The sequence below is a fragment of the Vespa crabro genome, chromosome 2 (assembly GCF_910589235.1).
Source record: "Vespa crabro chromosome 2, iyVesCrab1.2, whole genome shotgun sequence".
Taxonomy (NCBI): Eukaryota; Metazoa; Arthropoda; class Insecta; order Hymenoptera; family Vespidae; genus Vespa; species Vespa crabro.
The window spans coordinates 949,480-965,000 of NC_060956.1; the positions used below are offsets into that span (position 1 = coordinate 949,480).

Sequence of the window (15,521 nt, forward strand, 5' to 3'; positions counted from 1 at the left end):
AATTACCTGCACCGGCAATAATAATACTCGGCTGTAACTATGCAAGTAACTATATCACGCTGCCGTATACGTCGTACGCTAACGTTCTCCTAGTATCTCTCTCTCTTTCTCTCTCTCTTTCTCTTTCTCTCTCTTTCTCTATTCCTCTGCTTCCTCTATCTTCTCTTGCTACAGGTTTATATGCTTTATACGATGTGCGGTGCGGTTTATACGGCTCCTCGTATAACGTTTAACCGACTCGCTTTTCGGGATACTTGAGCGTTCGAAACGTCTCGTTCTCTCATTCTCCCTTTTTCTCTTTTATGTATGTATATATGTATGTATGTATGTATGTACGTACGTACGTAAGTAAGTACATACATGGATTCCTGAGAACGATAACAGTTGGAAGAATCGTTAAATTCTGTGATAGGTCCTGACGTATCTATGTAATTTGTCGAATTAAATTTAATCACCGTAGATCGATAATAAATCGAAGGTAGAAATAAAGCCCGCGAAGTAATCGGATCGGAAATAGGGGAATGTCCATTGCTATCGACTTATTCTCTGCAAATTTAACAACCATTCGATCGAATTTCTTTTATTCGTTATCCGATTAACTCTCTCTGTCTCTCTCTGTCTCTCTCTCTCTCTCTCTCTCTCTCTCTCTCTCTTCGTTTATTTGTATTCCGATGGAAAAAAAAAAAAATGAAAGAAACAGAAATGAATGTGTTCAAGATTTGTCATATAAAAGAATTCGTTTTGACCTATCTGGTGAAATGATTTTTCGAAAAAAAGAAAAAGAAAAAAAAATGAATGGATAAAAGAAGAAAAGATAAAGAAAGGATGCGCGACATGATATCGAATTAATCTCTTTTAATTTTAATAGAGCTACGAATAATTCACGTGCATCGACATTCCCTCGAAATCTCTGGGAGGACCCGTTTTTGATCCAAGATTTAATTTCTCTTTCTCTCAGTATTCATTTATGACTTCCCTCGTGATTCCATCGTGAAACTCGTCGAGAACGATACAAGGATTACCGATCCAGTACGATAGAGAGAAAGAAAGAGAGAGAGAGAGAGAGATAGAAGAGAAAAAGTAAGTGAAAGAGAGAGAGAGAGAACGTAGATTTTACTGGTGTCTAAAGTATGTAAACGAGAGAGCTTACGCGAGCACAGTGACTTAGCTCCGAGAGAAGGGCCTCGTTAAAGCTCGATGAATATGAAAACTAGGTCTGCGTTCCTCGTCTCATCCTCTCTCTCTCTCTTTCTCTCTCTTTATCTCTTTATCTCTATTCTTATCTCTCTCTCCCCTTCTATCTTCCATTGCAACGTTAACGAAACGTTACTAGCGATCTCCATTTCGGTCCAACATCTTTCATTTCTTTTATCATTGATCTTAAACGAAGTATACAACAATGAATAGGAGTATGATCAATGCGTTTTTAACTTTTGATTTATATTTGATTTATCTATCCTTGTTTCGTGAAATTCGATTGGACGAATACGACGCGAAGATGCGTGCATGACTTTGCATAATAGAACGAGATAGTAGGGAATACACGTATCCCATTTTGTCGAGAAAACTATGTGGTCGATGTGTATATTACTCCCTCTTTCTCTTTCTCTTTCTCTCTCTCTCTCTCTCTCTACCTCCTTTGTGCTTCGTTAACGTTCGTACTCGAAACATGAATGCAACGCGTGCACTTGCACGTTAAAATTCCGTCGAGGTACATCTATATATGCATTTCGAGTGTGCACATACCTACGTGCTGATTAGGTATATGCACCTACGTTGAAAACGATAAAAAGATATCTGAGATTTTAAGTATCATTCTATCGCATTCTTGTCTTTGAATCATTTCATTATTTGAAAATGAAATTTCATTCTTTTTCTTTTCTTTTCTTCTTCTTTCTTTCTTTCTTTGTTATCTCTCTTTCTTTCACTTTTTCCGTCTCTCTGATTCCATTCTCTTTACATCAGCTTTCACGTAAAACGTGCTTGTCACGATGCTCTTGTGTCAATAATACGTTACGTTACAAACACTCGATAGATTAGCGCGCGGTTGTTGGCATCTACCAAGCCAGTGTTTATCTTTTCTCTTCGGTTATCGATATAACCAAAAGCTGGGAACAGTTTGATCGTTCGAGTCGTCGACAACGGAGAGAGAGAGAGAGAGAGAGAGAGAGAGAGAGAGTATGTCAACAAAAACTTTGCTTTACTATCACATCGTTATTAGTTTTCTGAATAATTGTTAATGTGAATTTAATTGTCAGATTTTTATATACAGAGATTTAATAGATTTTTATATTTTTACTTTATCGACGTACGACGTTAAATTGGAAGGAAGAAAGAATTAGGTCGAGCGTGTAGAAAGAATATTTCCAGTATTTCGTTGTCCTCGTCGTCGGTCGTCTGTGTTCCATCACTGCGAGAGACCTCCTTTCGTCGACCACTTTATCTAGGCAAGAATCTTTTCGACCTCTGTTTGTTTCTTTAACGATAAGTGCTTCTTTGTATATTCTAAGCATCCTCGAAACACAACGGGTCGTTTATCAATCGAATTTTCTTCTACGTTTTAACTTTGCTAACGTTCTCTTTTAGCGAAACTACAAACAAAGGGAAAATGATGAAATTAATTAAAGTTATGTAATCTTTAAGAGGGCATGTGTATAAGAGAGAATGAGAGAATGAGAGAGAGAGAGAGAGAGAGAGAGAGAAAGAGAGTGAGAAAGAGAAGGAAAAGTAGTAGTAGTAGTCGATGGGCCGTACAAAAGAGCAACAACGGCAGAAAGCTAGCGTATCGAATCCACGTTGAGTTTCCTCGAAGAAAAGCCCTTTCATTCTCGCTGCATTCCGGTCTAGTAAATCCTTTAAAGCGTTTTCAAGCGGTACCCTCGCGCGCTCGACGTAACGACAACAAATACATCGTTGGGAAGGATTATGTGGGTAATAGAAGGCTTTGTCAAACGGGAGTACCCGTTTTGTCTTCCGTGTCATTGGAGTAACTTAACGTGTCTTGCCTCTTACCTGCTCTGTCTATATATGTGTATGTGTATTTCTCTCTCTCTCTCTCTTTTTCCTTCCGTCGCGTGCTCTCTAATCTTCCCACTTTTTCTAATTTAGTTGCTCGACAAAATACTATTACGGATTATTTTTAACGGCTCGTTATCGTTAATTGATAATTGTTATAGAGAGAATGTCGAGGAGATTAAATTATACATTTGGTATTGGTGGAGAAGGTTATGTCGGCAGTTAATTCCATCGATTAATTCTGGAAGGACACGTGTATTGAGCATTGGTCCAGCATCTCGATATATATATATCTTCCTTCCCCCCTCCCCTCCTACCCCGTCCCTTTTCACGTCTATCACGCGTACATAAGCATCCACACACAATACGACTATGAATAGACGAGCACGCTTGTCGCGTGGTTTACCAGCGCTCGCTGAGAGTTTACCGGGCTCGCGACGTTACATCTCTCGGGACACGCTATCCAGTTTACCGTTCCTCCTAGTATAACAGTAGTAATAGTAGTAGTAGTAGTAGTAGTAGTAGTAGTAGTAGTAGTAGTAGTAGTAGTAGTCCGACGATTCGATAACAAGAGTTTCCGTCTTCTATATTCGAGACTCCTTGCTTCAATTCATGATCGATTGGGTTTTGTAATCGTCGATGAAAGGATTAAAGAGAATAAACAACGACCTATCTATAACAAGAGTTTATTCAGTCAATAAAATATCAAATAAATCGATGTGGTCTGTGTGTGTGTGTGCGCGTGCGTATATGTAGACAGATAAATAGATAGTAGTTAACTGAAGAGGTAATAAGTCACATAACAATTACACTTTTTATTCATTTTATTATCTCGTTAGTCGTGTATTTACCTTTTTTATATGTTTTATATCTTTTTTTATTTTCGTTTTCCTTTTTTTTTTTCTTCTGTTTTCTTCTTCTATTTTTTTTCTTCTTCTTTTTTTTTCTTACCTTAAAGATTAAAAGTCGCCGTCGGTCTAAGGAATCGACGCGAGATTAAAAGAAGCAGACAGATTTATTAATGATTTTGATATTTGATTCAACGATCAGGAGAAAAGTTTCGTAGTAATTTTTATCAGAGTAATAACCGACAATAATGGAAAATCTTGAGCCCTGACGACGAAGCGACGATGCAGAGAGGTGAATGAGTGGCGCCTACATGATTTACGATTCTCTCTTACGGTGCAACTGCACCGAGAACGTTTCGTTCGTTCGTTCGTTCGTTCTTTCTTTCTTTCGTCGCTATCTCGCTCGTGTTCGCGCTTGGTTGGTCGGACGCGCGAGCGCGCAGGTGCACCAGCTAGCTAGTACGCGTATATATACTTAGTTGGCCGGCATACCGCGATCGATATCAACTGGCTTGTGTGCGTCAAGACGTAAGGTATATATGTACGTAGCGACGATCTTCGTCTTCGACCCAGTGACCCAACACCATCGGCCCTTCCTTCCTACCTGAACCAATCCTGGACCAAGATGTTGCAATTTCAATATACTCATGTTCGAAACTACCTACGTTCATATTGCGTCAATCTTTCAATTTATCGACGAGAACGGAAAGTTCATTATATCGAATTCGTACGATAACGTAATTAGAGTGTAATTGGAAGTAATTAGTCTCTCTCTCTCTCTCTCTCTCTCTCTCTCTCTTTCTCTTTCTTTCTCTAGTCTATGTAACTAATGTAATTTCTGTTTCATTTATAGATACAATATTTCAAATTAACATTCTCGGCCAATTACGTATAGATACGTTTATCGGATCATTATTAATGTCCATTCATATAAATTTGTTAAATCTAATTAATCTGGTTTATACAGTTAGAAGATCGTAACAGGTAGGAAGGATCCGACGAAAGGATTTTTAAAGAGGAAACGATCGAGTACGGTTAGTAACCGCCATAGTAGAAACCAATTAAGCGCCTTTACATTCTCCGGAAAGCGAGAAGCTATAGTTTCCACAGTTTCAATCTTTCCTTTTTCCTCTTCAACATCATCCTTCTCTCTTTCTCTTTTGTTCCTATCAACAGGGCAACCATAGAAAAACCTGCGGAGTCTTTATCCTTCTCGGATTTCTCAACATCGATTGACGTGAGCAAATATCTCTATCCTTATTCTTTCGCTTACGTTATAACATTTTATGATATCGTATATTCTTACGTATATACGTGCATAACTTTGTCATGTCCGTAGTCACTCGGGTACTTTGAATTTTCTATATGAATCTCTGGTTACGTACGTACGTACGTATCCTTACGTAGGTATGCACGATAAAGCGCATATTTTAATTTTCTTTCAAAAATCTATTCGACGATGGAATTTTATTTAAACCGGAAATGGTCTAGCAAATTTAATAGTTACATATTGCGATAGGAATTTTCTATTTTCATATATTCCCGGTAGAAAATATTTCATTTTCTTGGTATTGAAAAGATACAGCCCTATTTTCTACCATACTCGACGGTTTCTCTCTTATTTTCACTCGATTCTACTACCGTTCACGAAGGAAGAGATCCATGGCCGTACATCGAGGCGAGCTAAGTTAAGCATCACGGAGCGAGAAGGAGGAGGAGGAGGAGGAGTATGAGGTTGTTTGAATATAATGCCCGTCGTTACCGCACCGAGGATGGTTCACTGTATTCCTCCTGGTACCTTCTCCCTCTCGATCCTCCTTCTCGTCTACTCGAGGCTATCTTTCTCTTCGTCCCTCACCGAAGGACGAGACAGTCGTGCAACAGTTTGCCACTTAGGTTACTTACTACCGACCACTCGGTTCGATGTTTTTCATTATTCCGTTCGTGTATATTTGTTCGGTAAACGAGAAAAAAAAATCGCATTTACGCCATTTATACATCATTCTTTTTTATTTTATTCCAAAAGGAAATATCCCTTTGGTCTGTGTATGTATGTCAAAATAGAGAAACGAATTGCGTTGGATGTTACTACTAGGGAATAAGTTTCTATCTAACGCTTAGCTAGACTTCGCACTTGTCAGAAATTGAAACGTCGCGCGGAAATTGAACGCGAAGCCTTTCCCGCCGTTTCGAATCGCTTTTACATAGCGCGGAAATGGAAGAGTAGCAGCGTCGCTCGTAAACTCCTTTCGACGTAAACTCAACTTTCTCTCTCTCTCTCTCTCTCTCTATATATATATATATATATATATATATATATATATATATATCCCTCCCTATCCTTTCCTTCTGCGAGTTCTACGATTTTCATAAAGATCTCAATAAATGTCACATCCTTCGTATATTTGCTCGCGAATTATTTTTTTAAAGAATCATTTATCAAAGTAATCGTTTGGATAAACGTTTAAATGGATAATTTTGTAGGAAGTGTATCGGATATGTATGTCGATATGGGATACGATTTTCAACGATTAAAAAATTAATTGGCGAGTAAATATTTTCTTCGCCCTCATGGAGAATTTAAAGGGGATAGCGGCGGTGGGGGGAGGGGAAGGGGAAACGTGAGAGTAAATATTGAGAAAAATTAACGCTCTCGCACGAAAGGAAGGATAAACGAAGGCCCTCTCTATACAGCCAACCCTTCCCTCACGTATTCCTCCATCCCTCTGTATATCTACCTCTCATTCCATAAACCACGAGCGTACGTTTGTCGAACGCGTTCGGCAGATGATCGTCGTTTGAGCGACGATCGAATAAATAATTAAATCTCGATCGGAGTATCCTCGTATCGGAGAAGAGGAGACGCTCGTTACGAATGCAGAAGCTGCCATTAGCGATTTGGTTCGATCGTACGCGTGGGATCATGCGGACTATACGTAGAGCAGTCGATGATTTCCCCTCGGGTGAATCGAGGAAAGGAATGCGGTTGAATCTCGTGGATCATTGACAACCTCTTCCTCTTCCTCCTTTCTCTCTCTCTTTCTCTCTCCCTCCTCTCGATGATCTCGTGAAGAGCACGTTTGTTGGATGGACATCTCGTTAACCGCTTTGACATCGACCAATGCACCGGTCTTACGGATGCTCTACGGTTAAGAAGAACGTAACCTTTCGATGGAACAAAACAAGAACGGTGTCGTCTAACGGAGAAACGTTTCCGCATTGCGGAATTTCTCATCTTCGTCTTCATCTTTATCCTCGTCTTTAAGATAACTTTAACGTGATTAATGTACAATTAATTAACGACGTTAACCATTTCTTTGTCATTATTGTTGTTCTTGTTGTTGTTGTTGTTAGATTTTGAAAACGATTCGTAAGGTCCAATCGTCGAATTAATTTTCAACTTTTAATCGCGTTAAAAATTCGTAATTATTTTGTACGTTCTCTACGATCTCTACTCTCGAACGTTTCTACGATTCAACATATACGTGTACAAAGAAGCGAGAAGAGGAAAAGATACGTTTGCCTTTTGAGAGTTGATATAACATCCAAAGGAAAGAAAAACCATTTCGCTGTGCAACTTCGAAAGAATCTCTCAAAGTATTCGTTTCCTTTTTTTCTCTCTCTCTCTCTCTCTCTTTCTTTTTTTCTTTTTCTTTCTTTTTTCTCGTCGCCGCTCTCGTCTAATTTTTTCCTTTTTCCTTCTTCTTCCCTTTCTTTTTCTTCTTCGCGAGAGCTCTCAAGAGTCGTTCGTAGAATATTCTTCCTCAGATTTCTAACGACTTTGCCAGCACTTCGTCTTGTCTTGGGCCGCTCGTAAAAGTGTCAGGTACGTTCTAATTCATCTAGTCGTTTTCGAAAGAGAGAGAGAGAGAGAGAGAGAGAGAGAGAGACGACAAAGACAGAAAAAGAGAGAATTCAGCGTAATCGTGAGAGAGAGAGAGAGAGAGAGGAGGGAGGGATAGAAAGAAGAAAAAGAGATAGATAAATAGATAGTTAGAGATATATAGGCGAGAGGATTTACACGTCGGCGGAACTCGTGAGAGAGTAAGAGAGAGAGAGGGTGGAAGAGTCTCCGTCACAAGGCAAAACTCGATTTTCTCTCTTGTCCGTGGAGGTTAAAAAGAGGCGCGTCCCAGTTCTGCTTTCCTTTACGAGGAAAGGAAGCTTCGTGTTGAGAGAAAGGAAGAAAGAGAGAGAGAGAGAGAGAGAGAGACCGTTAAACCGATCGTTATTTTGCAAGGTCGCGAAAACGTGTCTGGACTATGTAATGAAAGGAACGCACTTCTCAACCTACGTAACGTACGTACATACATACGTGGGACAATTCGAGAGAACTTTTTATCGTCGGTACGCGATTATGACGCGTCGTTACGATCCGTTCTCATCCACCTCCTACCCCTCTTCTCTCATCTCTCCTCTCACCTCATCTTCTATCCATTCTCTTCTTTTTGCTGCCTTTTCCAGACACGTTCTCTCTCTCTCTCTCTCTCTCTCTCTCTCTCTCTCTCTCTCTCTCGAGTTCGATGAGTAGCGCTAATTCGATGGAGAGATCGACGTGCTACGCCGGAAGCAACGATCCAATCAATGAGAGAGAGAGAGAGAGAGAGAGAGAGAGAGTAAGAAAAAAATAAAAAAGAAATCTTCATCGAAGCTCCGACGATGTTGTTTTTAATTAAAATTCATTTAAATCGATTTCTCATGGAGCAAAAGAATTATATATATATATATATATATATATATATATATATATATACACATATATAATAATAATAATAATAATAATAATAATAATAATGTGCGTTGAATCGATCGCAATGGGACGAGCATAACGAGTTATATTGAAATCGATTAAAGAAATAAAAGTCTGACGTTGATGAACATTTATCTTGAGTTTATCGTGTATAATAATTATACGACGAAAATAGTCGTCGTCGCTGTGAACTTTTCTCTGACCTATATCCTTTTTCTCTTTAAACAGTTCTTATTTTATTGGACAAAGTTTGACAACAAAAATCGAATATCGTAAGCGAGAAATAAGCGAGGCGGCGCATTCGACTATATTCGGCTTATCAAATCTTCGAAAAAGAAAGAAATTATCTGTGAATAATATGCTGCTAAGGAAGGATTCAATAATATTCGGTCGAAGTCTAACGGAACAGTGGATGAAGGAGGGTAAGTGGGAAGGAAAGAGGTGAAATAGACCAGCGACATTCTCGTTCCGAAGGCTCCGGTTGATTCTCGTTTACAGGGCGCTCTTGGGAAGGCAGCCAGTCGGCGATCGATGTCAACTTAACTCCCAACAGTGTCCCCAATCAAACTTTAGACCTGGCCTGTGAATTTCGCGGAAAGAGAGCTGAAGTTCGCCTTAATGACATTCGCCGGGCCGCCCATCCTCGCATTTAGCTTCGCTCCACGATTCCGTGACGATTCGTACTCTTTGTTTTCGAAGAGAGAAAGAGAGAGAGAGAAAGTAAATGGATCCATCGTTTCACTCTTTTCCTTCCTGGCGTTCCCTTTTAAAAGGATTTTCGTTATTACTTCAAACGAACCGTCGACGATCGTTGATATCCGTGTACTTTAAGATCGGATTAGGTAGGACTTTAGCAAAGAGTATTACCGTAATTCTTTTCGATTTCGTAAGAGCGTATTGTAAATTCTGATTTAAAGGAGGGACTAAAAAAAAAAAAAAAAAAAAGAAGAAGAAGGAAAGAAAAGAAAACTTATTCGCGTTGAAAAGTGTTCTTGCGATCAGAAAATATATTTACGTATAACGAATTGAATGCAATTGTTCGATTTTCTCAATAGTAACAATTAATTAATTTTCATTCGCAAAGTAACAAATGGAAGATATATGAGGGAAGGATACATATATATATATATATATATATATGGAAAAGAGGTAAATTTTCATTCTCTTTGGAAAAATTAAAAAAAAAAAAAAAAGAATGAGAAGAACCAATATAGTTATGTATCTATAGGTATGTATCTGGCACACGTCGCACGAATGTGAATTTATAGGACGTGGAATTGGCAAGGGAACGACTACCAATAGATCCGCTAATAATTTGACTATTTTTGTCTCTCTATTTCTCATACGTTGTAATCGGACGTTGATACTAATACATTGTTGGCCTGACAAGATATCACCAACGTCATCGTTGATATTCTTTATCTCACTTTATTTCTTTCTTCCCTTTTTTGTTTTGTTTTGTTTATTTTCTTTTTAATTTCGTCATTTTTTCTTTTTTTTCTCCTTTTTTTTCTTTTTTTTTTCTTTTTTTTTCTTTTTTTTTTTTTTTTTTTATCACGATAGAGTAAAATTTATCGTTGGTATTCCATTAAAAAGAAAGGAGTTCATCCACGGGAAAAGTTTGCAGTCGCGTAAACTGAAACTTCGTGGATGATACGAATGCAAATTTCTCCAAATGCATTTTAACGTTATCGGATACGTTGGATCGTTCGAGTGGCCGCGTTATATCGTCGTTCTCGTCGTCGTCGTCGTCGTCGTAGTCGTCGTAGTCGTCGTCGTAGTCGTAGTCGTAGTCGTAGTCGTAGTTGTAATACTATAGTTGTAGTCGAAAGTTTTGGGAGAGCAACGGAATCGAGTACTTGTTTCTCAGGACTACGTAACTACAGTTTAACTGTTCCTTTTGAGAAAACTTTCGATGGTCGCGTGAGCGGCCCAAGGATTGTTTCTCTCTCTCTCTCTCTCTCTGCTTTCTCTGACTTCTGTAAGTTCATTGTTACGACGTTTCGATGAACCTTCTACGTAAGAAAATATACTTATTTTTAACTCCATAAAGAAAATATTTTTGTCGGCTCGAGCTCGTTACGAATCGATTTAAGCTTGGTTAAAACGACGAGAAAACGATCAAAATTATCCGTCGTTTAGCATCGCAACAACGCAGAATCAACAGACCGTCGTTATGACGATGACCGTCCTCGTTTATCATAATCGCCCGCCTATCCTCCTCATCTATCGTCGTTTATCATCGACCATTCGTCGTCGATCATAGTCTTCGGAACGTTGTTCACTCGTTTATTCGTTCATCGTTTTATTTCGGCTACGTTTAATCGCCGTATAGGACGACGAATCACGTTTTCCATTCTTCGTGAAAGCTTCTAAGTTCGATTTTTAAGGATTTCAGAGCCTGGTATACCCACTCCTATTTTTCTCTAATTTTAACGATAAATTCAGGATCGACGTGTATGGAGGATTTCGATGAGAGAAACGGATTTCTTGAATTTTTCAGGATTTCTTCGAGCGAGAAAAGAGAGAGAGAGAGAGAGAGAGAGAGAGAGAGAGAGAGAGGGAGGGAGGGAGGGAGGAAGGAAGGAAGGAAGAGGAAGAAAGAGTTGTTCCTTCTTCCTAGATCGACCTACATACGGGTTTTATTCGAGTCGAGGATTTATGGATTATCCTGTCTGTTCATACGGAATTATCCTTCCGTAGTGCTGAGAAATAAGGTTTATGAGTTTCCTTGAATTATGTAGATATAGGAGAGTATCGTTATATTGCTACTATGCTCTCTTACTCTCTCGAAAATTACTTTACCATGGTTAAAACCAGACCAAAAGTTTAGAATACATATATCGTGTTTATACTCTGTAGAATTTTCTATGAAAGTTAGAACGAAACTGACCATCCGTTTATTTTTTATCTTTCTTTCTTTTTTTCTTCATTTTTTTTCCCCCCTTTTATTTCAAGTAAACATCCACAAAGTTTCTTTCAAGTGATACAAAAAGTCCTCGACGTCGACGAGGTAATCTTAAGAATTTCAGAGAGACGAGAATTAATCGGACGAAGTAATTATTTAATCTGTTTTCTGTGAAAAAAAAAAAAAAAAAAAAAAAAAAAAGAAAGAAAGAAAAAGAAAAAAAAAGGAAAAGAGAAAAGAAAAAGAAAAGGAAAAAACAAAACAATTTAAAAAGCTAAAAGAAAGGAAGGATTAAATGATCGCCAAGGAAAAGCCTTGGATAATACATTATTCTCTAATATGATAGAAAGATCGCACATGGAAACAACAGCGTCCTTCTCTGATAATTTCGTGGCACCTTAACTGACCTCGACCCGAGTTGAGCCATCATCTATAACAAGATAATTCACGTCTCTCTCTCTCTCTCTCTCCTCCTCACCCTCTCTCTCTCTCTCTCTCTCTATCCTACATTTAGTCTCTCCTCTACGGAGTTAATTCAATCGCTGCAGTTTTCCATGTGGCTGCCGTCGTCCTCGAGCCAATTGCAAACAGCCTGAATCCGTTAGACTAATTAACCTCGTCCTCCGCAGGACACGGGCCGAATGCCAGCTCGTGCGTCCTGTGTCCACGTGTTCCCTATGTGCTAATGTGAGGATGTTATCGCGCGCGCGCACGCTATCCTATGTGTGTGCGTTTGTGCACGTGTTTTCGCGAAAAGTAAAACTTTCTTAAACTTTGAACGAACGAACGAATGAACGAACGAACGAACGAATTAAATGAAACGAAACGATACGAAACGAAAGTTAAAATTTACTTGAAGAGAATTTTAAAGGTAAAACTCATAGGTAGTTCTTAATTTCTCAAGTATTATTAAATCTGATATATAAGTTAAAATTAGATAGATCGTAAACAATTATGAATCGCTCGAAGGATTTCTAATACCTGCTATTAAAAGCTAGACGAATCTTTTACGACGTATTTTCTTAGAGTAGACGAGTCGTTGAGGTTCATCAAGATTGCCGCTTCATCGATCCTTCTCGCGACCTCTTGCAATCTTCTCGTAACTTCAAAGACCGACCGAAGAAGATTCTCTACTTCGACGAAAGCTTCTTCTCTAGAGAGGCGAAGTTATGCGATAGCCTCAAACCCGTTATGGTCGATCGATTTAACATCGACGATTAAACAACAAACGCTCGAAGGCGAGTCAAGCATACCGATCCGATCGTTGTTTACTATCTTTCGTTTTTATTATAAAATATTGTTTATTATTTTTCGATAAAAAAAAAAAAAAAAAAAAAAAAGGTAGGGGAAAAATACCATGAAAGTGGAAAAAATTGCTCTCTCTCTCTCTCTCTTTCTCTCTCCCCCTCTTTTATTAATCGATAACTTTTGGAGAATTGGATTCGAGTTGGTTTGGTCGAGTTGGTGGTGGGGCTTTGGAAACACACGATTTTATGTATACGTTGGTCGTATAACTGCAGTAAAAGCTGGCGCGAGCAGCTTCCCCGTGCTGTTGGAATTTATAGGCAGCCTCGATAGTCGTGATATCGCCGAGATGGAGATTTTCCAATATTAATAAAGGTTTGCTCGTGCTCGTGCTCGCGCTTCACATAATGTACCGCTTATTTGCTACATTATTAGTCGCGAAAAGTAAGTTTCGAACGACGTTACTTGCGTTATTACAACCGCTATCCTCTCTCTCTCTCTTTCTCTCCCTCTCTCTCTCTCTATCTGTCTATCTATCTATCTCTCTTCTGTATATAAACATATATATATATATATATATGTATATATATATATATATATATATATATGTTTATTCGTCTAACTTTCTCCCTTTCTCTCTTTAACTCTCATATTTTGAATGAAAGAAGAAAGGCAAAATTTCTGAAAGGATTCGTATTACTTAAGAGTGTATATATATATATATATATATATATATATATATATATATATATATACTATTTTTAAGTTTTTATATATCCGTACATGTAAATGTATTTAGTAAATGTATGAACGTGCACCGATCGAAAAGAGAAGTTGTAAAAACTCTGAGAAGATGAAAGGGAAATCGTTCGCGAAACTTTTTCGTCGCTTCTCTCTTTACCGTAAAATGTTTTAACGATCCTCGTAAAGTTCAACGATTTTTGGCGAACGACCGAAAAGGAGATCGTTATCGGGGATACTTTCGTGTTTACGCTTGGTGTATACAGAGACTTTGCGTCTCGGTGGGTGATATTCTTTGATTATCTCGTAATTAGAGAAAATTTGTTGAGTTAAAGATAAGAAGAAAGAGGATTAGTCATTTCGTGAACTTTACCTTTGTACGAACCGTATATATGTATGTACATATGTACGCGCGTATACATATATATATATATACCTACGTGTATGTCACATCATCTAATAACGACGGAGCTTCAACCTTAACCTTTCGAAGATAGGAGGGATACTAGTTTTATACTTTCACTGTAAACTATGAAAATTTACCACCAGGCGTTTTTCCATTAACCTTTCTCAGAAGTTTAGAACGTATAGGAATATAGATTTTCTATATCCAGGGTGAATTGCAAGAACGAGCCTTGGCACGCGTTGAAAATAATATTAATTTATTATTTTACTTGCGCATGCCTAATGAGACTACCTTCTTTATCTCTTTCTTTCACTCTCTTCCTCTTTTCTCTCTCTCTCTCTCTCTTTCTTTGATATCCATACACATGCACGCACATACATAAACATTTCTTAATGCTTTAACATACGTCAGTAAATACATACGTTTACATATTCTCGTCCTTTGTAACGAGGTTTTATCGCGAGCGAAACGCAAAGCGAAGCTTACGATTATCCTCGAAGGTATAACAAGGAGTAAACTGTTCTATATACATATATATATATATATATATATAAACACACGTAGAGTTTGTATAGGTAGTTACACCAACGATATTATTCTCATGTCTCTAGGATGACGTGTTATTTATGGAAAACGAAGTTGGAAAGGTGGAAGCGTTTCCGCGATACAAGGTGAACGAGGGCGAGTTCGCGTTTCGTGGCGACAACGATGGTTTATGAGCGTAATTAGGTCTAACGATGCTGCTGCGACTGCAGAACGTAACGTCGTATTAACGTCCGACTCGATGGCCGTTGGTATAATTTTATGGGGGAGCACGATGCTGCTACGGGTGGATATACTTTTCTTATCGTCTCTTTGAAATAGATTTTCTCCCCTCCTCTTCTTCTCTTCTCCTCTCTCTCTTTTGCCCTGTACGAGTTTTTATACATTCGCAGATCTTTATCGTTTCACGCTTTCACGAGCTCTAGCGAAATTTGTCGCTCGATTATTCTTTGAATACAAACAAAACAGAAAGAGAGAGAGACAGAGAGAGAGAGAGAGAGAGAGAGAGAGAGAGAGACAGAGAGAAGTATTTTTGTATATCTAGCGAGTATTCTTGGCGGTTAAAAGAATTTTATTCTCCTAAAGCTTGAGTGTATTCGTTCAGATCGGATTTGATTTATTCGGTCGTGGAAAGTTTCATCGATAGAGAGACCATTCAAAAGATTAATTTGTACGTGCGTTCGCGTAACGTCACGCGTGTGTTTTTTTTTTTTTCTATTATTTATTTTGTTGTCGTTTCCTTTTTATTTTATTTCTATTTCATTTCTTTCTTTCTGCTTTTATATATATATATATATATATGTATGTATATATATATTCTTTTTTTTGCACTATTTTTTATTATTTGTATTTTCTCACGAATGAATCACCATTTATATCCTCGGGATAAATTTTATACGCGTTAGATTGGCGGTCTGTTAAATCTCTCTATTCATCTCGAATACAACTCAGATTTATCTACTTACACGGTAAATACAAAGTAGGAAAGGATTAAAACGAGTCAATATAGAAAGCTCTAGGCGCTTTCCATCGTGCTATTTCCACGTCGTTTCCAGGCCATTCGAT

At 38.2% G+C, this 15,521-nt stretch overlaps 1 protein-coding gene across 8 annotated transcripts in view; it reads left to right on the forward strand.

Annotated features, from left to right (window-relative positions):
• Nucleotides 1-15,521, forward strand: part of LOC124422086 (mucin-5AC) — a 186,889-nt gene that overhangs the window by 105,250 nt on the left and 66,118 nt on the right. The gene's annotated exons all lie outside the window — the stretch shown is intronic.